This window comes from Heterocephalus glaber, unplaced genomic scaffold, assembly GCF_053883595.1.
Source record: "Heterocephalus glaber isolate CG9 unplaced genomic scaffold, H.glaber_assembly_v1.0 deba00001509, whole genome shotgun sequence".
Taxonomy (NCBI): Eukaryota; Metazoa; Chordata; class Mammalia; order Rodentia; family Bathyergidae; genus Heterocephalus; species Heterocephalus glaber.
The window spans coordinates 24,209,869-24,235,321 of NW_028258325.1; the positions used below are offsets into that span (position 1 = coordinate 24,209,869).

Genomic DNA, 25,453 nt, shown 5'->3' on the forward strand with positions numbered 1-25,453 from the left:
TACTTCCCATTAATTAAAACTATATCTGTTGGGTTTAATTATTAATTATGCTATTTGTAACTTTTGTAGTCTTTTATATCTAGTTTAATTCTTAGGGTTTTGTCTGCCTGTCCTTGAAAAGCTTTTATAGATGTTTTACAAAATATTACGCAATGTATAATTTTAGTGTAATTTAGAAACTTATTAAAAATTGTCTCCTCACCATAAGGAATATAATATAACTTACATTTGTTTTATTAATCCTCCATCTTTTCAAAAATTTTCATGAGCAAATGCTGGCCAGCCTCACTTTCATCAAATCTTCCTTAAGTGAAGATTTCTAGTGTCACTGTCCTCAATGTTTTCTCCTATATATAGATCTATTTGGCAATGTCATACTAAAATATGATGTTAAAAATCAAGTACAAAAAAAAATCAAGTACAATCAGAGATTGTATCTGACCAATGTTAATTACCATGAAAACGTAACCTGTTTCAATGTAGCCACTGTGTTTATATTAATTTTTGGTAAGTTTCGTCTACAAGCTGCCAGTTCCTCTATAAAGTTTACAATAAGCATGAATTCAACAGGAATTCATCAACACTATTGCACTGATGATTCTGTTGATATTTGTATTACATTTCCTTCCATATAGTAGGTACTCTAAAATATTTGTTGAAAAAAAAAATGAAAGAATATATAAATGAATACATATACCTGAGTGTGGTGGCGTACACTTGTAAGCTCAGCACTCCATAGGCTGAAGTAGGAGAAGCATGAATTCCAGGGCATCCTGGGCTACACAGCAAGCTTGAGGCTGGCCTGGGCTACATAGGGAGACCCTGTTTCAAAAACAAGCAAACAACAAAAAACAGAATATCTGATTGTACTATAAAATTTACATAATTAATGTCCTTTGTTAAGGACAACATTTATTAATTTTCTGTTTGAAGAAAAAATTATCAGTTAAAATTTACTTCAATTCAGTCAATAAATGTCAGTCTTGAAAGTAATGGGTTCATATTTGTAGTCACTTACTATATTATGTAACACTTGCTTAGACAAAGGACAACCAATTTTGAATGTTGTGGCAAATGATACCTGATGTAATGGAGATAATTTGGAACTGCAAAATTCTTTAATAGTTCAAAAGCTTTAACAAATAATTCATGTAATGCTTTACCAATATAATGTTAACTAATTAGTAACAAGAGCTTTATAATAAACAGGTACATGTTTTGCAGTTTGGAGGATAAATTCTAGAGGTTAGAAGAAAAGAAAAGTTGCAGAATTAGTGAATGACTTCTACTGAAAAATCTATTAAAATAGTTTGGAAAAAAATATTCTTCAAAGGCCCCAACATGTGTTACTAAATGTTGATCAAAATACATTTGGTTTATTTTATTGTAAAAATTATCATAAATATATATATATAATATTTTATTATTTTAAAGAACATATCTCTAAATGGAAAATGGTTATTACAATGAATTTGTTGAATTATGAACATACATCATTAATCTTAAGTGTTAGGATAGACAGGAAGAACTAAGGATGAAAAATGATACATTAATCTATTTTATGTCTGCTAGTACAATTTAGTATTATGGAGTTTTTGTTCTTTCTAAATTTTCCCTATTTGCTATTTAATTGTCTCTCTTCTTCCCACACAAAGTATGCCAGAGACTGCACTTTCATCTCTCTTGTATTCTTGGAATGGAGAAGAAACCTTGAGGCTTAGATGGTATTCAAAAAATATTGTGGCACACATGCATGAAGCATAATCACACACACACACACAAAAATAGCCACGTTGTGGTTCACCTCTGTAATCTCAGCACTCAGGAGCCTGCAGCAAGAGGATTTCCTCAAGTTCAAGTCCGGCCTGGGCTACATAGTGAATTTAAGGCCAGCCTGAACTACATAGAAAGGCCCTGTCTAAAAATAAACAAAAAAATTTACACCAATTCATTACGTTTATTCCTGGTAACTCAGCTAAATATATATTCAGAGAAAGTAAGGTATCTTTTTAGCTGGGATGGCTGGTAAGAATGATGACAAGAAGCTATTCATATGATGATATGAATCAATGAAATTCCAAAGCAGAAAGAAAATTTGGGAAATAATTGACTTTGGAAATAATGCATTTGTTATTGTTTTTCCAGTACAGTGCCAAAAATAAATATGAAATCAATTCCATATTATATTTCTCAAAGTAAATGAAGTTTGCTTGATGAAACAGATTTTTTTAAATGCTAGATACATGGGATATATTTTGAAGTCCCATAATTATCTCTCATTTTAATAATAAATTATAATTTAACAGTGAAGTAATAAAGTTCTTTCAAAAATTTCCTATAAGTATCTTATAATATGAAATAATTTTTGTGTATTTTATAATTATTTTAAGATTTTATTATTAATATGTTCACATATTAAAATATATTGATAGACATTTTTAAATAGCAAGCCATTCTGAAATTCTTGAAAAATGCTTCACTTGGTTTTTGACATAATACCATATATATCACTAGATTTTGTTGATGTACATTTGGAAGTTTTATTTCTAAATTTAAATACGATTGTCTTGCACTTTTTTATCATCGTGAACTTGTCAAGTTTTGTTAACAAAGTGGTGCTGATTTCCTAAAATGTTAAGTATTTCCTCTTTTCTTATTCACTCCTATGGCTTATATGAGAGAGTTGCTATTCCATCCTTAAATATGTGGTAGAAATCATCAATAATGCAATCTAAGCCTGGAGTTATAGACGATTATTAACATTGATATATTGAAAGTATATCAACATTCTAATCCTTTATCTTTGACGTATGAACTTTGTTTTTCTAGAACTTGTATGTATAAGATTTCAAAATTATTGACTTACCTTGTTCATTACAACTCCTATAATGTTTATGATTTCACTATATTTAGACCTCTTTTTAGAAATTTATTTTCTCCTTTGTGGTAATGTTTTCATTTTAGTTGTATTTTTTCCTTGATCCATCTTGCTGGCATTTCAGGCATTTGTCAATTTGAATTGGTCTTTGCAAAGAACTAACATCGGATTGTCAATATTTTCTTGTTTCCATACTATTTTTGGTTGTTTGCTAATCTTTGAGTATAATTTGGTTTTATTTTTCTAATATTGTTCATTGTAGTCTTGGATCATTAATGTACAGTCCTTCTGTATTTTGGGCTCTACATTTGTTTTAGTGAAACTGGTTGCACCTTTCAGCTTTAAATTTATTATATTTACTCATTCCCATTCGGAATGTAATATTTCCTTTAAATCTTAATGTTATAAGATACATGTTTTATGAATTCAAATTATTTGTGGGATTTCTAAATTTTCTTTCGTTACTGAGTAGCATCTTACCTCCACTGGATCTGAAGCCTACTGTCTATGATTTCATTTGTTTGAAAGTGCAGACACTTGCATTATACATCAGCATATGTTTGCTTTCAGTAAATTATCTTTGAGCAATTTAAAGAGATCTTTATTCTTCATTTGTTCAGTGCAATGTTGTTTATATGATAATTAGATCATGTTTGTTGACTTAATTTTTGGTAAACTTCTATATATTCTTAATTTTCAATCTACTTCCTCTGACATTTAGAGAATTGCTTGAAAATCTCCCAATATGAGCATAGATATATCTATTTATCCCTGCAGCTCTTGTCAGTTTTGTATGTATTTTAAATTATATTAAATAAGTCATTGCAATTAATAACTGCTATACATTCTACATATAACAAAATTTTTACCATTGCTGTCATTTTAACCTAACAAAATGTTTTAGTTTACCAAATATTAAAACACTTTTATTAACTTCTTGTTGGTATTTGCATGGCCTATATTTTTCTGCTACTCTAATTTTTATTTTTCTAAGTGTATATCTAATTTAAAAAGCATTTAAATATTGTTTTGTACTCCACATTCATGGTATTTGCCATTTAATCTTGATATTTAGTGTAATAACTGGTAGGTTTAAACGTAAGAGTGCTGTTTTATTGTTAGCATTTACATTGTCTCAATTAACTTTGCCTCTGTGTTTCATCACTTGGTATGTTTTAGATATTGCTTTCATTCCATAGTTTTACCTCAATTAGCTTCTTCTTGTACAATATTTTTATCTTAATAGTGGTTATCTTAGAAATTAAAACACAGACCACTGACTTACTGAATTGTATATCACTTAACATTACAAAATAGAAAACCATTAATTCCATATTTTCCTTAGGCTTAATTTTCTTTTGGTCTTTGTTTTTATAACACATTGTCCATGATTTTATGGAAAATGTAGTGTTCTTTCATAATTGTTTACAGACTTTGCTGAATATTAGTTTTGAGTAGATGAATTTAATCTGTCCATTTGAAGTATAATTTGTTTATCCAAAGTGCATCGGTTTAAGTGGTGCAATTGTAATAGTTAAGAGTTTAAATACAATGTTGGTTAAAACTGTTGAAAAGTCGGCATTGATTTTTCTTCATTTAAAAAAAAAAGATATTAATCATATCATATGATATTACCTGAAAGTTTTTCTATACATGTTATTCATTAAGTTACTGAAGTTACCTTACTTCATATTCTTCCTCATGAGCTGATTTTTTTAAATCATAAATTTAATTTTTTCAACACACAATGTCATCTTTCTTCAAATGTCTGTTTCTCTTTTGAAATGATCATTATTTCTTTGACTTTTATCTTGTAATGTGACTCTCTTATTTTGGATAAGTTGGAACTTTGTCCTTGACTCTGAATATTTTTGGTTCAATGATCAGGCTTTTGGAATTGGAAAACTGAAGGTCACATAGGTGTGGCACCATTGGATCACCATAGGCTTGTGTTGGGAGCCTACCACTTATTCCCAATGGCCTGGTGCAGGGTAGTGTTATACACTCTGGATTCTGTTATAGTTTTTAAAAGGTGTTTTATGGGGCCAGTGGTTTAGCTCAGTGGTACTGTCCCAAGTTCAATCCCCGGTACCAAAATAAAAGGTATTTTGTTTAAGCTGACAACTTGGAAAGATTTAAACTGCAAATCATGTTTGAAGTGAGTAATTGTAACTCAATTTAGAATACTTTTTGTCTGTCTTCCATATAAACATTTCATAAATCAGGTAGACATAAAAATATTAATTTGAGTATGTGTCCTCTCTAATGCTCTTATTTCTGAGGCTCCCTCAGCTTTATCCTGTGGCCTATCACCTCAAATTCTATTCTTCATTCTTCTGTTTTCTTTAACCAAATAGCTGGCAGAATTTTCTTTCTAAGTTTAGCTACCAAGAAATGCGAAAAACCATAGTCCATTACAAGAAAATTTGCCTGCTTTAGTTCACTTTGGTATTGGTTTTTGTATTTTATAGTGAATAGCAACTTATTTGGATAATTTATTTGTTAAACTGTAGCCCTTCATATACAAAGAAGAATTAAATTTTGATGAGTTTTGAAAGGCTTCATTGCTTGTTAAATTATTTACTTGATGTCTTTCACCAGTAATTCAATAATATTATTTATATAGACATTTGTTCTTCCATTTTCTCAATTTTCCTTTTCCGTCATTTCAATTACCATTCATCTGTTTGGGGTGTTCATATGTCCTGGTATGAACAGTGAACTCTACTTTAAACCTATGGAGGGCATTTCCTTCAAATCTGTTGACTCATTTGGTGACCAACTTTAATTCTCAAAATATGAAATGTAAAGGTTTTGAATGGATTCAGAACATCCAGGCAGCCATGAGAGAGCAATTAAAGACACTCATGAAAGAGGACTTCTAGGCTCGCTTCAAAAAGTGACAAGGACAATGAGATAGGTATACTGAATCAGAAAGGGAGTATTTTAAGGGGGATCAGTGGCACTGTGTCTTGTAATATTAAAAAAATCTTTGAAATTTACACATTCATCATATTTTTCAATCAAACTGAGTACAGTGTCATACTATCTTTTTATCTCTTTAAATTTCAGTCTCAATATTTCCTTCTAACCTAATCCCCTATTTTTTATCTGTGCCTTATCTATTGTTAAGTATATTTGTACATTCATATATCATTTTTCCATTTATATTCATCAATAATTTCTATTTATTTTTTAAAATGTTCTTCAGATTTAGATTACTTTCTGTAATCATTTCTACTAGTTTCTGTGGATATCTTCATTAACAGTTTGCTCTATAGCCCCTTTCTATTGTCTATTTCTTTTTTCTTTCTTTATCCACTACCATTGTTTTTGGAATGTCTTGTTGCTTTTAGTTAAACATTAGAAAATTCACTTAGATTATATAGCTAATTTGAGACATTGACACGTTTCTTTCATACATGAGGTCTTATATCTACCTCATATAAACAAGACATTCACAAACTCAAAGCAGTTTAATCAAATCTGTTTGAGATTTTCTAAACCTGAGTTAATTGCTGTGAACCTCTATTTAAAGGTTATCTTTACTTTAAAGCTCCAGTTTTGGAGAGTCTATATCTAAAACTGGGCCATTCATACCAAGCCCACCTTTTCTTGGGAATCACTGCATTTCAAATTTTAGGCCATCAAGGTCCTCTTTGTTTGCCAAGTAAATTGAAAGAAATTTTCTGTATATCTCAAGACTAAAGAGCGAGCTTGAAACAATTTAAGGTAATCTTGAACTTTTTAAGTAATATCCTAAATTATCTGCAATTTGGTACACATATTTCCATATTCATTTGAAATTTTTCATACTAAAGTTTTCAGTAGTAAAACATATAGACTTTGAGAAAAAGAAAATAGAAATATTAAAGATTTTGGATTCACATAGCTGACTTCATGACATTTTTACGGTACTGTTACCAAATCTGTCTGCCTGAAAAAAGGACTTTCATGATTCTGTATGTTCAAATACAGGAAAATGAGATACCTAAAGTTTATTCCTGTTATGTCTATTACATGACTACCGATAACGTATCTGTAAATATGTGATTCCTTCCTAAAACTAAAAAAGAATAAATATTCTTAAGTATTCCGGTGTTGTATTTTTAAAAATTACTATAACTTTAAGAAAAAATATTGTTCTCAGAAAGTTTAAAATATTTAGTGATTTTAAAGACTCCTGCAGATTTGATGTTTTCAACATGAATCACTCAATCTCATTTCACTTCACTGACACAAGAACAGTGTGATCCATAAGAAAATCACTGTATTCTCATGTGTCCCATCAGAAACGCTAACCATCAGATTTTAAAGGAGGCCCACTCTTTCCCAATAAGATTTTTACAAACCCTATAGGTGACAACATATAAACAACAATCACATAAAGCTAGTTCCAATTTTCTAAGACATAATTGTCAATATTCAGAGAGGTATAAGCAAAAGTGGTTATCAGAATGAGGATTGAGGATTCTTCAATCCTGATGCTGCATTCATGATTTAAACATTTAATTTGACCACTTGCCAAACTTGATCATCTACATATGCATCTCTCTCCTATGAAGGAGATTTTAGAATTCTGTAGATTTAAGAAATTTTCCATTATTAGCCACCATGATGTCAAGAGTAAATGGAGCATTTATGCGGGTTTATAACCATATTTGAATTATAAAATTACTAAAGCTCATCTTCTCTGTTACTAGCATTATCCAGCTAGATTACAAAAAGTTACTGGCTGATTTCTTTTTTTACATTATAGCTTAAAAGACAATATTGACTCTTTCAATAGCAAAAGTAGTTATTTTCAGAAATTATAACATATAAATTGAGGTCAAGTATTAAATTATATGTTAATTATATATTTATATGATTATATTTAAATTATATATATATCATAAAATAACATTAAAAAATGGAATCAACATAGAATGAAAGGCCAGAAAAAGAGAACATATATTTTACACTCAGAATTGTTATGTCATGTATTTGATACAATGCATTCTCATTTAATTTCATAGCCATCAGGCAGTCATGATTGTACCCAGTTTATAAATGAATAACCTTAAATTTATAATCTTTATACAACATGACAGAAATTATAAGTAGTGGCAAATCTATGATTTTAATGCAGGGGTGCTTAACTCGGTGCTGTAAAGGTTTCCATTTCAAAAAGCTCTGCTTCCTGGAATGTTCTCTTTCAGAATCAGTAAATAATTCTTATAGCACATATTTTCAAATTTTTGCTTTCAGTAGAATATGAATATGCTGATTATTTCAAATGCATATTAATAATTCAATAGGAAATTTAAGATTTTTCAGAACCTCAGGTTCATCTTTTTAAACAGAAGTAATTAAGGTGCATACATATATGTAGCAAAATTCTGAAAAAGAATTCGAATTGTGTGAATGCTATTTCACTGGATTCTGCTTTACATAGAAATAAATATCACAGTGAACCTCATTTTGAGCATCACAAATACTTGATAGTTATTGCTACATAGCTTTGAAGCAATGACCTATATTGCAAGAGAAAAACTATAATTGAAACAATGCAACTGATTAATTAAGAAATATTTAAAGTTCCCTGTTATTTCCACTCATACTGAGAACTTAATAATGTGTGATATTGCCTAGCTTGAAGGATTTGAATAGAGAAGTTAAGTTCACTGTATCACTATTATTTGGTAAGATAAAACCACAAATCAGCACCAATTCTATGCATTTTGTATAACTTTAATGTAGATTATATCTTAATATTACTCCTTTTCTGATTTTATAATTAGACAATAAGAGAAAATGATTTCAAAATATTTTTCTTCAACTTATAAAACCTAATAACAAAATTGCTATCATATCAACTGATTAGCACAAAGGTCTTTTAGTGAGAATGAAAGCTGATCTGATATTCTGCTTTCAACAAAAGAGTAGCCATCGTCCCTGGAATAAACAAAGGATGCCATGACATTGTTGACTCATTCAAGCTTCTGACTGGCAGGTGTCACTGTTACCCACAATTGCCAGCAATGCTAGCTCTGTCCCGGGTGGGTGCAGATGTCTAATTTTCTTTTGTACATACTTATGTCATTCATATATTCATGCATTTACATACTCAACTAATAGAGAGCCTATTATACATAAAACTTTGTGGTATAAGATCTGAAGGAAAATAAACTTAATAATCAAAGCAAATTTATCTTGCTTTTTATTCTTCCTTTTAGATAACTCTGTGGTTTATCTACACAGTTTTTCCCAAACATAACTAAACCAATGACCACTCCTTAAAAATATAAATGAAGGGGCTGGGGATTTAGCTCAGTGGCACCATGCTTGCCTCACATTGCAAGGTCCTGAGTTCAATCCCTGGTACAAAAAAAAAAAGTTAAATGAGGAGTAATTGTATATATGTACAGACTATAAAGGAAAGTATTATGCTCTTTGTTCTTCTGGTGAAGACTGCAAACATCTGAAAACTTTCTACAGGAAGTTTAATTTTAAATAGAGTCAACTCTGCAATAAAGCCTCATCTGTGTTCTTAGGAGTTCTTAAGAGTTTGGATCATGCTATCCAAAAATCAAACCATTAACAATCAAGTAAAGAAATATTGGTTATAGCACAATACTCAAAATTTCAACAGTAACACATAAAAATGATAGAAACCAAAAAAATATAAATTACATATGTTTAAAAAGTACATAGTTGCCACAAAAACATTTTGTTTGAAAAGAAAAGTCTGCTTATTATGAAGTAGTAGAAGTGTTATCTGAAATCAAACAAAAAGTCATCATACTGCATACAGATGAGCATTACCCAGCACACACACTTGAACCCCGTTACTAATGTATGTGGTTTGTGTATTGTACCAGACTCAATTCATCTGGGACAGGTTTTGCACTCTCTTAGTACTTCTGAGGGATGAAATTGCCCATAAGTAAATGCAAAATTAATGTTATGCCCATATTGTCCCCTAATAGATCACACTGGAATAATTTTGCATTTTCAAAACAGGTGTTGAGAAAAATTGACCATACTAGAATTGGCTGACTGAGGCATTCCTGATTAGGACTGAGAAGAAGAAAAATATCTAATAAATCTGCACATAAAACTCTTACACTCTGGCAATTTACTTTAAAATCCTTCATGAAAGGCAATGTGAAAAGTATGTGTAAATTAGTTTTCATCTACCCTATTGGTAGTAGTTACTAATTTGAAAAATCTCAATCAGTAATAGCACTTTAGGGATGGCAAGATTTCATTAGAAATACTCCAATCCTAAATCTCTGTTTAGATATGGCTATTATTTCAATAATCTTTATCTCTGATAAAGCTCCCAGCAGAGCCTTTGTCAATTAACATAATAGCAGAGATTATTTTCACTGGTAAAATGAGTAGTCAAGACATGTGAAACAGTAGGAAATATTATACCATACTACCTTACTTGCAAGAAGAAGGTGTAAGAATTAGACAGGTTAACAGCATAGATTCAAGATCCTCTGTTCCAGAGAATTCATGAGCTGATTTTATAACAAATTTACTCATGCATGAAAATTAGCTAGAATACAGTTACATGTACATTGATGAATCTTGATTTTTTTTTTTTTTTTTGGTACCAGGGATCGAACTCAGGACCTTGCGCTTGAGAGGCAGGTGCCAGAACCACTGAGCTAAATCCCCAACCCAGACATTAATGAATCTTGAAAGGAAGATACTCTCAAAACTGCCTAAAACAGAAAGTTGAGGCTTAATAAAACTGCTAGTTAACTATTTATTTGTTGTAGGTAGTAGAATGAATTTGATGGTTGCCTTCATTACAACTTGATAATGTTGATGAATTTAGAAATTAAGCTTCCACATAGAAAAACAGATATACTAAAACTCATTATAAATTATCTATAAATATATATATACCAAAACTCATTCAACAATTGTGAATGACCAAATTACTTGGTTAATTATATGGTAATTCTTGTGATCAACTTGTTTGCTGAATATAATTATCTTCCATTAAGAAAGTATTTATTCAGATCTTCACTTTGTTCCCCAAATTGCTTAATAAGCTGGATAATAATAATCTATGCAGACACATATTTGTATATAAACAGACATCTTTATTAATAGTTTTATTGCAAAGCAAGGTAATAGCATGTCCAAACCTTTTTTGTATGCATTCTCATTTTATTGCATAAGCATTTTAAACTACTTTGGGACAGGAATCCTCTTCTCCATTTTACACGTACAGAAACTCTGGAATGACTAATCACTGGATGTTCAAAGGAATTGCTAAATATCACTGTCTTAGTTAATTTTCTTGTTGCTGAGACAAAATACCCAACACCTAAAATTAATGGAAGAAAGGTTTATTTCAGCTCATAGTTAGTAGAGGTTTCAGTCCATTGTCAGCTGGCTCTAAGACTGGGTGGCATGGTTGAGGCTTATCACAGAGGAGAAGCAGCCCATGATAGGGTTGTTAGAAAGCAGCAAGAACCCTGCTTTCCATCTTTCTCTTTTATTCCATCTAGGCTACAAACTTAATGGTTGGTGTCACCCACATTCAGGGTGGGGCCTCCCAATATTCACAGCCAGAATAATGCTGAACCAATTAGTGAACTAATCCAATTGTTACATCCTTAATCTACATTCACACACCCTACATCCAGCCACTTCTGAAAAGCCCCACCTATGAAGGCATGGGACTTTAAGAGGATATCTTCACATAAGCTATAACAATTAGTTAGCCTGAAGCAGAATCAGACCATTCCTGGCTAACAGTTCTCTGCAACAACTTAGGCACAGGCACATTTCTGATATAGGTTGTAGCTTAGGATTTGAAAGCTTCAGTTTTTATCTATTTTAATGTTACACATTTATTTTTGTTTGGTGGAGATCGAGTTCCATTACTATTACTCTTAATGACTAAGACAAATTAAGAACTCTCCTCCAGTGGCCACTTGAGGTCAGAACTAAAGAGTGTGGATGGGCCTATCATGTAATCACAAAATCTACATTCTAAACACTCCAGAAATTTTTCGAATGGAACCATCTTCCCATATTTTCACTACACTGCTTAGTCATTTAATGAACTGCAATGAAATGGACAAATGAATGTTCAGTCTTGATTTTATATCCCTCATAAAGTCACACATTTATTCCCCAGAAATAATCTACCCCTGGGAGTTTCAGACTGATTGTAAAGTGATTTTTCTCATACTGGGTTTTCTGTAAATCTAATACAAAGTGCAAAGTTTATGAGTTAGTGTAAGAATATAAATGACACCTGTAGAACCACTTTTCCTTTTTTAGAATGTGCAGAAATTAATCATAGTTAGTAGATCCAAAATTATAGCTGTCCAGGGCAGGGAAAATATGAGAGTGAATAGAATGACATTTTTGCAACAGTGCCTTAGGCTGCATTGGCAATACTCTTGGGGATAAAATTGTCAGTCATTCATGCGCACACAGTAAACTACCCTAGAAGCAAATTATAAGAGAGTGTTGTACAATGGTAAAGTCATTGATTTAGTTTGGCTTTTATCCTGAGTAAGATGTGGAAGATCAATTGTTAATATTGCCTTGATCATTTCTAACAGTGCCCAGAGGTCTGTGAGCAATGACACAGTGTATGGATGGAAACATAAATAAAGAAAAACAAATCCAAGAAGACTGTTCTCTCCCTAAATTTGGCTTTCCTTTAGAATTTATCTTTTGTCCCGTTGGAATTATAATGCATTTTTTGTTTGCACACCGAAAACATTGCATTAAAGAGCACTCTTCTAGGAAATATTAAATAATATTTTAAAACCAAATATTGTAAAAGAGAAAATACCACACTCTGAAGAGTTTGTGGCAAACAATGATTTCAACATATATAACATTTGTTTGTGGCAACAATGATTTCAACATATACAACAAAAGAACTTACTAAATGTTTTTCTCAAGTGTTGCATACTGTGTAAGGAAATAAGAATTAAAGATTTGCAGAAGCACCTAACCCAAATTTATTTATCTGCATCTCTCATTTCTTATTGTTAGCCATTTTTGAAAACCTTGGCAGGTGTACAATAAAATTAATTAATTCTCAGTTTATTCTTTTTTGCTATATATACATACATTTTGAATTGCAAATATTAGTATAGGAATTACAAATATATAAAGGAAAAGTTGGAAAAAAGAAGTAAAATATAAAGACAGATTTGTTCTATTTCATACAGTTGAGTTGTCCCTTCCTTACACTGATGCTGTTTTAAATGTAACTGACAATTTTATATAGGCCTAACAGTGATATTCAGTATGTAACCTGCATGCCAAGCCCTATGGCAATATCCACAGTGTATTAATTAGTTCACTCAAGACAATATATTTATTGAGTACCTAAAATTTACCAGATATTTCTTGAGATATTAGGATTGATGAGTATCAATGAGTGGACAAGCTTCTGTCTTCTTGGAAACTATATTCTAGACTATTGAAGCTAACTATGCGTAACTAAAAAAGAATGGTATACAATTCCATGTGATAATTGGTAATATAAAGAAAAAGAAAGTGGAACAAATACCGAAAGTTGAAAATGCTATTTTATATGAGATGTTCAGGGGATGCTCTCTGAGCATGTGATGTTTTAACAGAAAGCTAATGAACACAGGAAGCAAATCAAAATGATGGTTCCGTAAAGAGTTAAAGATCTTTTCCTCACTTCAAAAATAACATATAGGAACACAATCTCATATCCAAGAGGGAGAACTGATGAGTGTACGAGAGTTTCTGCTTTTCCGATATTGATAGTATCTTTCTTTTCGAAGTTAACATACATCATTTTAATGAAATGCTGAATTTGAGCAGAGCAATGGTCCACACCTACAGCCTATCATTGCAGTGAGATCTCTTTACTCCAGTTAAGTGAAATATGGAAAAATCATGTAGTCATTTCATGTAGTCCTTTTCATGTAGGCATTTTTTGGAAGCTAAATGAATTCACATTAAATGAATCGGAGGTATCTGGAAAGTCACTGGTTTGATATAATCAGGAATATGGATTTTTTAAGTAGGCAAGTGACTTTATACTTGCTGGACCTAATTGATTCCATTTATAATGACAGTAAAACAAATCTTCTCTCACTGAAGAAATCATTTTTTTACCTAATTGGTAATAAAATGATAACTTCATATATTTAAAGGTTATTAAACTGTATTATTCCCTCTAATGAATATATTCATAACAGAATAAAGAATACTGCAAATTTTCACATTGTAACATAAATCTATTAACCTTTAAGTGCTTAAAATTTTATTACTTGTCATCTTATTACTAAATCTTTAAAATTTTGAACAACTATAATCCACAATCATTTTAATTTTACATCAAAACGAGAACATAAAATTTGTGGTAGCAAGATGATTTCCATGGTAACAACCAACCTTGTCATAAACACTTCAAAAGATAGCAGCATTTTAAGGTAGTTGGTCCCAAATGTGAAATTCTCTAGTAATTAGAAATAACAATCAAAGAAATTAAATGAAACTCTGAGGAAACAAAGTGCTTTTTTGGCAAAGCAAACCTATGTATTACCATTTTCTCTTGGTTCAAACCATTATTGAAAAGACATTTCTATCCATGCATGTCCTTACAAACCTTAAGCAGAGTTTAATTATCCAAAATATTTTAACCTTCCATCTGACTAGTAAATCTAAATAGAAGAGAGCTGGAATCAGAACAATGTCTTTTGGAAACAGAATGCTTATCCATATAAAATAAATAATAAATTTTTCTTTAAAGAGATGATTGAATTAATTTTTCAAAAGTAATTGTTTTGGAACTCTACTGCTAAGGAACATTTATTTGATACTCTCCTCTACAATATTTTAACATTCACATTTTCAATTAAAAATAGGCCTTAATTGGAAATTTTTCATCCTTTCCTAATCCTCTGTCCTATAATCCATAGATTCCAATGTTAGTGATTTGATCTTCTCTAATCATTGCTATTGAATTGAAGTTTTCAGATAGTTTCTTGCATTCTGATATTTCCTCAGGCAATATTTGTTTTGCGTTTTAGCTTTGCTTTTTAGATACTAAGTATATGTACATATTATTATTCATGTCAATCAATCTGTTGACTACAAGTTTTTGGAGGTCAGAAAATAAATTTTGAGTGTTTTATAGACGACAAAGTTAATGATTTTTAAAATTATGGTTTTCAACTCTTTTATTCATGTCATGATCACATTAACACCAGCAGATTTCCAACTTTATATTAACTTCTCAAAAGCTAAGATACTTGATAGCAAACTTTGAAAGTACATTAAATTACATTATCAATCTAAGATGAGAAACTCCCCCAAAATAAAGATTATTATACGAGAATGATGAGGGATTGCAAGCTGAGAGATATGTGTACCATGACAGACTATAGGGATACTCAGTGAGAAAAAGGAAGACAGTGTTTCTCAAATAAAAATGAAGAAGGTGACACAAATTGCTGTGAAACAATAATTCTTGAGTAGAAGAATCAAGAACAAGGAAGGCATCAGTCCCAAGTTGAATGTCACCGAGGGAGCGTGACAAATGCAGATTCTGAATCAGAAGAACTTTTGTGGAGCTTGAGATTCTGCAATTACATTAAGTTTCCTGATGGTTCATCTTTGCTATTGGTTCTTGAACATGCTATGTGTAGCAAGATTGTAAGGTATAGGGGTCTATAGCAAGGATAGGATAATAGCTGAAGCTTATTAGCTATGTTGAAGTCTATTATAGATATTCAATTGCATCTTTTGTACACATTTGAGATAAAACATTCTGTGCTTTAGAGATTTTATAAACATTGTATTAGCAATTTTTACCTTTAGACAATATTTGATAAGAGAAGTGCAATTTCATCCCATGATCATTTCATGTGTATAGCCTTGTGAAAGTTTTCAGAATCAAAATTATGTTGCTAATGTCAAATCTTAAAAAAACAAAGTTGGGAGGCTTGAAGAGGAGGTTCTCATCCATAATTGTTTGATAACACGAATCATTACAAAACCTCAATCTTGCACAAAAAAAAAATAGATCGATGGAGACTCTTATCCCATTCAACTATAAAACTATCACTTACCATGTACAAATTCTTAATTGCTTCCTCAATAGTCCAGTTTTCGTCAGAGCCACTAGCTTCTCACGAGGACACCTCAACAGTTCTTCCCCAACTCTAAAAATTTTCAAGAGGAAAGGACAGCCTGCTCCCAGAACTCTACTATTACCTGAAGTTTTATTATCTCATCAGAAATATGATGAATTAAGAAACATATTTATCTTCATCAATAGAATAATACTATGCTTTTCTTATAGATACAGAATAAGGCTAAGGTAGTTAACACTTTGCCTCCACCACAAAGTAGAAAGGAGTAAAAATAAACAGAGGTCTGACTCCAAAACAGTTTTACATTTTACTAAGCTGTCTCCACTGAATAACAATATTCCTTTCTCAAGTATTAGAAGACTACATCCTTCATGCTGCTCACTTTACTTACAATCAAGTCATTAATTGAATAAAATTTACACACTTCAGGATACTAGTTTTTAATCCCTAAAGCACACAGCTTAAGTATTGGTATTCATGGAATTGAGGAATTCTTCTTTTATAATTTCCAAAACTAATTTTAAAGATAATATTTAGATTTCTATTCTCAGTGCAGGTGGAATAAGAGGGATCAGATTCACCCTTCAACCCAGAATATCCAAAATCAAACAAACACCACATATTAAAATGGTTAAGATATCAATACATCAGCTAACAAAAGGCAACAATTCCTGAAACACGAGAAATGTACTAAGTTCCTATTTCTGCTTTTGTTTGATAATGCTATGTACTAGAAATCCTAAAGCAATCAATCAAATAGGATAATATGTGAAATTTTTAAAAAATATCATAAACATTATTATAAAAAACAATGAAATCCTTAAGCACAAACCTGATATAGGGTAGGCAAAATCAACAAACTGAATATAAGTAAACAATATAAACATAAAAGCCCCAATAAATGGAGAAGTATAATTCAGAAGATGCTATACTGACAGATATTAATTTCCCCTAATGTGATCCTAATCATAAACATGGTAAGCTCTTTTGCAAAAATTGTCAAGTTGGTTTTAATAGTCTCATGGATACACAAAAGACCTGTAAAACCCAAAAATATTGAATAAAGAAGAAAAATTTAGATTATTAGCACTAATTAATGTACTACTTATTACTAAACTACAATAATTTAAGAAGCTGTAATATGGGCATAATGACAGACAAAATTGCCAGAATAGATCTCAGAAGAGACAGATATAATGGATGACTGATTTCTAACTAAATCATAAAATGCAATTCAGTAGGAAAATAATAGTTTTCTGGAAAAGGTACTGAAACAATTGAATGTCTATATGCCAAAAAGCACAGGAAGAAGAATGTAGGAAAAGACCAGGAGGAGGAAGAGAAAGAGGAGAAAGAAAAAGAACTATGAGCTATATCTTATAATATAAAACTTAATTCAATTGATTATACACATAATGTAAAATCTAAACTTATACCACATCTAGAAAGCATAAGAAAATATAAACTGGAGCTCGGTGAAATTTCTGAGATAATGACACACAAAATAATTGTAGGTATAAAGTAAATATTTTCCAGCTACTGTATCTTCACTCCTGTAAACATAAGAGAAATATTTATTGGGAAAGGTGGTAACAAAAACATTGGTAAAAGACTTGCAACTTTGGTGTGTAGTTCAAACAAACAGGAAAAAGTAACCTGTTAATCAAAAGCCTATACCATCTTCATTCAGATTTTAGACTCCTTGAGTCAAAGTCATTTTGGTTCTCCAATTTAGGCTTTTTGACTTACTCTGCTAAGAATAGTATTTAATACGTAGTACATATGCAATAAATAAGACTCTAAATGTGTTGATGGTGACAGAGTGTATAGCCATAATTAGAAAAGTGGGGGACTGGGGATTTAGCTCAGTGGTTCCGCGGCCTGCTTCTCAAGTGCAAGGTCCTGAGTTCGATCCCCGGTATCGAAAAAGAAAGAAAAGTGGGCTAACTTTTTAGGGTAATGTATGAGCTGTACAGAATGCAAAGGAAGATAGTTAAATGTGAATATGTACAAGATGTACAAACCAAGTAGCTGCTTATAATTTCTCTACAGCCCTTTCTCTTCTCATGAGAAAATAAGGGCTATTACAAATATATAAAGGGAGTATACAACAGACAAACAATGTCACCAATGGACATGCAATATTAAAAAAGTAAAAAGCTTTAATCTGTTACTGTATTCATGTTTGGGATTTTTAATTACTTTGAATAATTTACCACATCTTGATTGATAGTAAGAAGGAGTACAGTAAAAAGGAAACTGAATGATGTCTTGCCTTTAGTAAAACATGACTAAAAGTAGTGCTACATTTGTTCTCTTTTTTATCTGGAAACTGGTTACAGAATGTAGTTGGATTATTAAATTAACTGAACTGAATACTGATGGGAGCTTTCCCATACATGTGTGCAAAAACACCTACAAACACAGACATGCTTACGAATCCCAACTTATCATTAAGGGCTAAATTTTGAGAGCCCCAATAAAACACAGAAAATACTCAACCTTATATCTACCATGTTTTTTCTATATATGCATGCCAGTGATGACATTGAATTTGTACAGTAAGACTGAAAAAATAATTAATAATAAAATAGAGAAATCATAACAATATATAAATATACTATGAATTATGTTATGTGATTTCTCTCTCCCTCTCTCTCTCTCTCTCAATATCTTATCATATGTTCACCTTTTCACTTAAAGGAGCCACACTCTGGTTTCTCTTTGATATATCCAAACTGCCAACTGACTGATTCTTGTACTTTAGGAACATTATTAAGTAAAATTAGGGTTACTATCTACAGAGGCGGTGCTGTCCTAAAACAGTCAATCTGCAGCTAAGATGTCTACTGAGTGCACATCAAGTAGTGAGCATATAATATGAATATGCTGAACAAAGATGACTCATGCTCTGCACTGGATGGAACTGAAAGAAGCATACTTTCATCATATTAATCACAATGACTCATAAAACTAATACATTACTTATTTCCAAAACTGAGTATTACATATGTTTTCTCATAAAACTAATAGATTACTTATTACCAAAACTGAGTATTAAATATGTTTTCTATTTAATATTTATATGTATTATTAATATGTACATATGAACATATATACTAGATAATTATGTATGCACACTTCATTTTGATGTGCATGTGTGTGAGTGTGGGTGTGTGCAGGTAGACAATGAAATTTTTAATTGTGAATATTTCTTTTAAAATCATAGAACAACTTACCTAAATTATTTGAGCATGCGTGTGTGTGTGTGTGTGTGTGTGTGTGTGTGTGTGTGTAAACTGGACAACTTTACTAAAGAAATGCTCCTGATGGGAGTAGGGGGCATTCTGGATAATCTGAAAATCAAAAACAGCATTATTTGGATACTGGGAAGCCAGTGATAGAGCTTTAACAGCAAAATAGTCGCGTGCTAATCAAAGTGAAGATGAAATGCTTTTTTGTTGTTGTTGTTGCTGGAAAAAAAGAAGGGATCTTGTAAATTCTAGGAGGAAGTGCTGACAATAGAAGGGACTGCACATAACATGACAGAGAAAAATGAATACATTTTGTTCCAGTATGTTAGACCTCAGGCAGCACAGTGCTAAAGCACAGAGTAAAGGAAAAATCAGATACAGAAAGAGATTTCTAGAAAAACCTAGTGTTCCATCTTCATTTAGACAGTCTGGGATAGGAACAATACATGAAAAGCAAAGAATAGTAATAATCCTAGGCCTGAAAAAGGACCATGCATCATAGATCTAAGATTGGCTTTATTTTTTCTCATTCGAAAAGCAGATCTAATGCCAAATCATTATCTTTTAAAGGATAATATTCTAAATTACCTTTACCATTTGTCTTCTAAAATGTAATAGATTTTCTTTTTGCCAAAACTTCTATTTCACATGATAAATAATAATATTTTGTGCTCTTAGTGGATTCTGACTAAGATGTCAAGATACAGTTACTACATATCTTAAATTAAGTAGTTTTTAAAATCAAGTTCTTTTCTAGCTACACCAGACAGAAGTTAAAAGTATAGGAAATTTAGACACATAAAGTTTGCAAGTGTATAGTCAATAGTATGATTTAAATGCTATTCATAATAACTACTGGATTACAAATTGATCTACATTTGTGACTATGTTTGGGGTATAGTATAAAATTCTGGAGATCTTAGTAACCAACCACGTGAGAAAAAAAATCTCCAGAATCTAGATTTTGATCTTGTACATCAAACATACATGCTTCGTACCTCTTGAAAAGGAGAGAGAGTTTAATGGCACAAGCACAAAGCTAAATTAGTGCTTTCATATTTTATTGGAAGCACTGGACCCCACAGATTTGGAATTGGATATCAAATTCGAGGGAAAGAACATCTGAGCAGAGAAGAGCATAACAATCCAGATGCAAAATGACAACATAAAATCCAGGTGACAAATTGTTGGCAGCTCCATTTGTCAACATGAGTACCAGCCACCATGAAGGAGGACAGACAGACGAGAAGGCACTACAACATTGAGAATTGATATAAATATGAGAACTAGGAGAACACTACAAAAGATTTGAAGGTACACCATGGAATACAGGGTTGGAGTTGCTTAACATCTTAGAGAAGTGTTGATCCCCAAAACTGAAGGTGAGGAATCCAACAGATGGAAATAAAGTGACCTCAATTGTAGAGAAACAAAAAGTACTGAGGCTGGAACTAAGGCAGGCTTGACAGATGGCTGATTATTATGAAATGTTTCTGCTCCCATTAGGAAGTATAGACATATCAAAATAGAGTGTTGATCATCAAGAGACTGCAGTGTTTGTGTTTGCTCACCTGTTTCCAATGTTTAAAAGCATTCTGATAGCATTTGAGGACAGGGAGGTTCAAATCTTACAGTGCCTATGAATCATCCCAGGACCTTGATAAAAGGCAGGTGGTGATTCAATGGGTATGAACGGGTCCTAAGTGTCTGCATTTCTATAATGTTCATATAAAATACCCTTGGCTCTCTGCTTCATCTACACTGACAAAGCAACATGCTAAGAGAGATTGAGAACTTTAAAACAAAATAAAAGAAGCCTGAACATTGAAACATGAATATGAAAAAAAATTTTAAATTCTTGAAAATTTGCTGTCATTTTTACAAGATATTAACTCTCCATTACAACTAGACACTTAGACTCAAGATATTTTCATCTTCTCTCAAGTTATAATATTAATATATCACAAAGAGAAAAAATGTTTCCATGCCTTTAATACATACAAATCAATTAGATTTGGAAAAAAATCATTTGCAAGACCAGTATGAAGAATTTATATAACCAGATGTATTCTGCAATGAGTCACAAAGAGGGTATTTGAGCATATACTGTAAGAAACACATGCAATCTAGCACTATTGATAGTGACATAGTTTTTTAAATTAATTTTATTGGTAAATTTTAGGTATACAATATAATGATATTCATCATTGGAAATTTGCACCTTTGCATAATCACTCTTGGTTCTGATTTTTTCCCCATTCCCCTGCCCTCCCTTTAACCCCTCCATGCCTCCCTATTTACAAAGACTTTGCTTCCATTTTTTTCATTTTCTCATATTAATTTCATTCCCTTCTTTCCTTTCCCTATCCCTCTGACTTCCTCTTCCCCTTTGCCACTTTTTTTCCTATTTCACATTATTTATTATATCTTTTAGTCCTTATTTACACTTTGTTTCTCACACTAGAGAAACTATTTGATATTTACACATGTGGGCCCTATTTATTTCACTTAAGAAAGCGCCTCAATGTGCATCTATTTAGCTATAAATGTCTCTAATTTTTCATTTTTTATAGCTGAGTAGTACTACATTTTATTTTTTAAAAACCCACGTTTTCTTCATCCAGTCTTCCTTTGATGGGCAATTGGGTTGTTTCCAAGTTTTAGCTATTACAAATTGTGCTGCTATGAACATGGGTACACATATAACACAGTAGTATGATTCTTTTAATTCTTTGAGAAAGATACCCAGCAGGGGAATATCTGAGTTAAATGGGACTTCCAGTCCTAGTTCTTTGAGTATGGAGATACCCCAAAGAGCATAGTTTTGATTACATATGTCCTGGTTCAATTCTCCACTCCCCTCCCATCATCAGTGTAACTTTGGACATGTTACCACATCACATAGATGTGGAATCCTTATATTAACTGCATGTATGCATTTCAGAATAAATTGTGAATTAGTTAAGATCAAGTTCCCAAAATTATTGCCACAATATTTCTATGAATGCATTGCCACAGCTATTTATTCATATTTCTAGTAATTTCTGAGCTCACCTTAATATATAGCAAAGAAGTGCCCTTACTTTAAAGGAAACTCACATTTCTGAGTAAAGCCTTCAGTTTTTCTGTGAACTTTCACCCACCAGAATTCAGCTTCTCCATTACTTGACAAGACAAAACTAAGAATATTTGGAGTCACCTCCAAAACCACAGAGCTCTTTCCATTCAAGTATTTTAATGTGTATCTTCCACATTAACTAGTCAATTAATGCCAATGAAAACAAATTTGGTGCACAGTATCTGACTGACTCTTCACCCCAGCCAGTAGTCTTGTCAACAATATATAATAATTAAAATTTCTATGTCTTATGCATCTGTTATGTGACAGGTAATGTGCTTAACCCACTAAGAGGTTTAAGTAGCAACTTTCTATGAAGATCATAGAAATTTAGCAACTTTGGAAAAACGGACTTGTTTATAGAACAAGTCCATAAAGTGTACTTAGTCAATAGAATTAATATAATTTATAGAAGCAGTTAACAAGGGAGACTTATTAAAAATTCTACATGTTGGCATTATCCAGAAAAAAACACTAAGAAATATATAATTGTTTCTAAATTAAACTACTAAAACTTGTGTATCAAAATATTCTAAATGTTTAATATTTTATTCATAAATTACATAAAAGTTTTAATATAAATTATATTGGAGAAAATATAACAATCAAAACTTCCTGAATCTCACCCTACTTCAGGATGTGTCATAGCAACCTTAGTTTTCTATGAATATCTGATTTTTAATAGTAAGATAATAAATCTCTGGACAGACAATAAAATGTTGCTCATAATTGTATAGATTCAACAACACATAGCTTGGATGCTAGATCCTTTTCAGAATAACTGTTCTGTTTTTGGCATGAGTATTACACAAGTGCTATGTTAGAATAGAGCAATCAGCCAAACCTGCTGGACCTTCCACAAAACACCTTTACTTGCTCAGCTCTGGGGAAGTTCTGTGCAGTTTTGCACAGGAAGAGCTTCAGAGAAAGTTGACAATTAGAATATGTCTGATTTCATGGCGTGCCAAGAATAATTAATCCTTGGGAAAAAGAAGTCACATTCATATGAGAACCGGAACTTGTTTCCAAATGCTTCACCAGCAACAGATACAGGGGATTTAATGCAGAGGGATTCTTCTCTGTATGGAAACCTCCACTTTCATGGCACAGAGTTAAAATAGAGCCTAGAACCAAGGGAATTAGTAAGGGGAACACAATTGAAAAAGTCTAAACATTTCCCTAAATATAAAGCATCATTTCATCATCGCAATTATCATTTTGCAAGTGAAAACAGGCCTTAGAGAAAATGTTTGCCCACGTTCACATAGATAATAGTAGGAGGAAGAGACATTAAATTCATTGATTAAACAAATATTTCTTGAGCAAATACAGTGTGTTAGACACCATTACCAAACTTGCATGTTTAACCACCACATAGTATGTTAATATAAATCTTAATGGAACACACAGAAGGGAGAATGTTGTAAACATGTACTTTTCAGTATCAATTTTTTAAAAGCATTTGAATTTTTTTAAAAAGAAGCTTCCATGTCATATTTAAAAAGAAGAGCTTTACGTTTTTCTCCCTGATAATTTGGAAAAATTTACTTGGTCTTACACATTACTTATCATAGTCAGTTTGTGTCATCTGAAGTATGAACAAATATGCATGTAGAATAATAAAAGCTATTGACATTTTCAAGATTCTAGTATTTCAACAGAACCAGAGGCTCAGAGTACTTCAATCATGTTGAGAAAGTTTCTTTAAATAATGCTTCTAGAGTTGAACTATTCCAGATCTGATTTAGTGTAAATCTATTTGATTAATAAATTTAATTTGCTGTCAAATGTAAAAAACTAATATACAACGTCTTGCCGTAAACAATACTAAATATTCAAAGATATTTTAGAAACATCTAAAGAGATGGATAATATCTTATTCATTTGATAATTATCTCTGAGGCTGCTGTGAAAGTCTCTAGTCATTAAATATCTGAAATCTATTTAACATAATTGATATATGTGCATATGTAATATTTCTGATTGTAATCGATTCTATAAATAATGCATGTCATTTACAGCACACATCATTTTAATTTGTTTTCAATACTTATTTTAAAATATATATGGTTTTATTTCTGTATCTGATTTCTAAAAGCAATACATAAAATATTCACAGAATTTGTTTGGTATTTAATCACTACTTGATTCCAATTTAAATATCAGTCTTCAATGTGTTCAAACTAGAAGTATCATCAATCATCAAAAGCCATTAAAAACAAGGGAGTTCAGTTAAAGTTTTAACAGTTCTACGCTTAAGAAACGAATGTATCTTGCAGAAATACAACAGTCCATTCTTTCTGCATCCCCATTCAGCATGGATTCTTGTTATGCATTTTTATTTTATTTTGGAGTTGTTCTTTATTTCTGTTTTTTATTCATCCATTTTCCTTACCTTTACTTTTAAATCATTCCTATTATAACTATTGGCAATGCTCTGTAAGTGGACTTGAACATCTTTCAATAACTACTTGGTAAAGTACAACCCTAATTAAGGACTTTTCAATGCAATACCCTCACAATTGTCTAATGCTCTGGGACCTATTTCCAGGTGTTCAACTTATCCAGGATTTTCACAGAAAGTAAGCTGTTCATTAATAATAGTCTGAATATTCTTGCCCTGCTATCTCTACTCCCTTTCTCTTCTGTGTTGTTTTGTAACCCAAAAATTGTTTGGAAAGTAATCAAATAGGTTTGAGAAGAATATGAAAAACCTACTTTATTTATTGTCTCAGTAAATATATACTAGCTATCCTCTATGCCCTGGCACTTGGCTATATGTGATAAACAGGATGTGGTTCCTATTCTCAAGTAGCATGACATATACTCACAGATTCCCAACATGGTAAGGATGATCAGAGAATGAAATATTCACTACTCCGAGTACAAAGAAGGAGCCTTCAAGTTGCTATTACAAAGTACCATAGGCTAAGTGGCTTATACACAACACAATGTATTTCTCACAGTTCAAAAGGTGAGGAAGCCCAATATGAAAGGACTGGCAGATTTGGTTTTTGAAAAAGAGCTCCTTTCTGGTTTATAAAATGGGGCAATTTACACATTTCTCACATGGTGAAAAGCGTGACGACCT

At 31.6% G+C, this 25,453-nt stretch overlaps 1 protein-coding gene across 3 annotated transcripts in view; it reads right to left on the bottom strand.

Moving 5' to 3' along the window:
- The window catches only part of LOC147825090 (uncharacterized), a 195,107-nt gene that overhangs the window by 67,960 nt on the left and 101,694 nt on the right, over positions 1-25,453 (bottom strand). For all 3 annotated transcript variants that reach the window (XM_087187436.1, XM_087187434.1, XM_087187435.1), the window contains exon 4: positions 698-822. The gene's annotated coding sequence lies outside the window, so the exon portion shown is untranslated. The remainder of the gene's footprint in view (positions 1-697; positions 823-25,453) is intronic.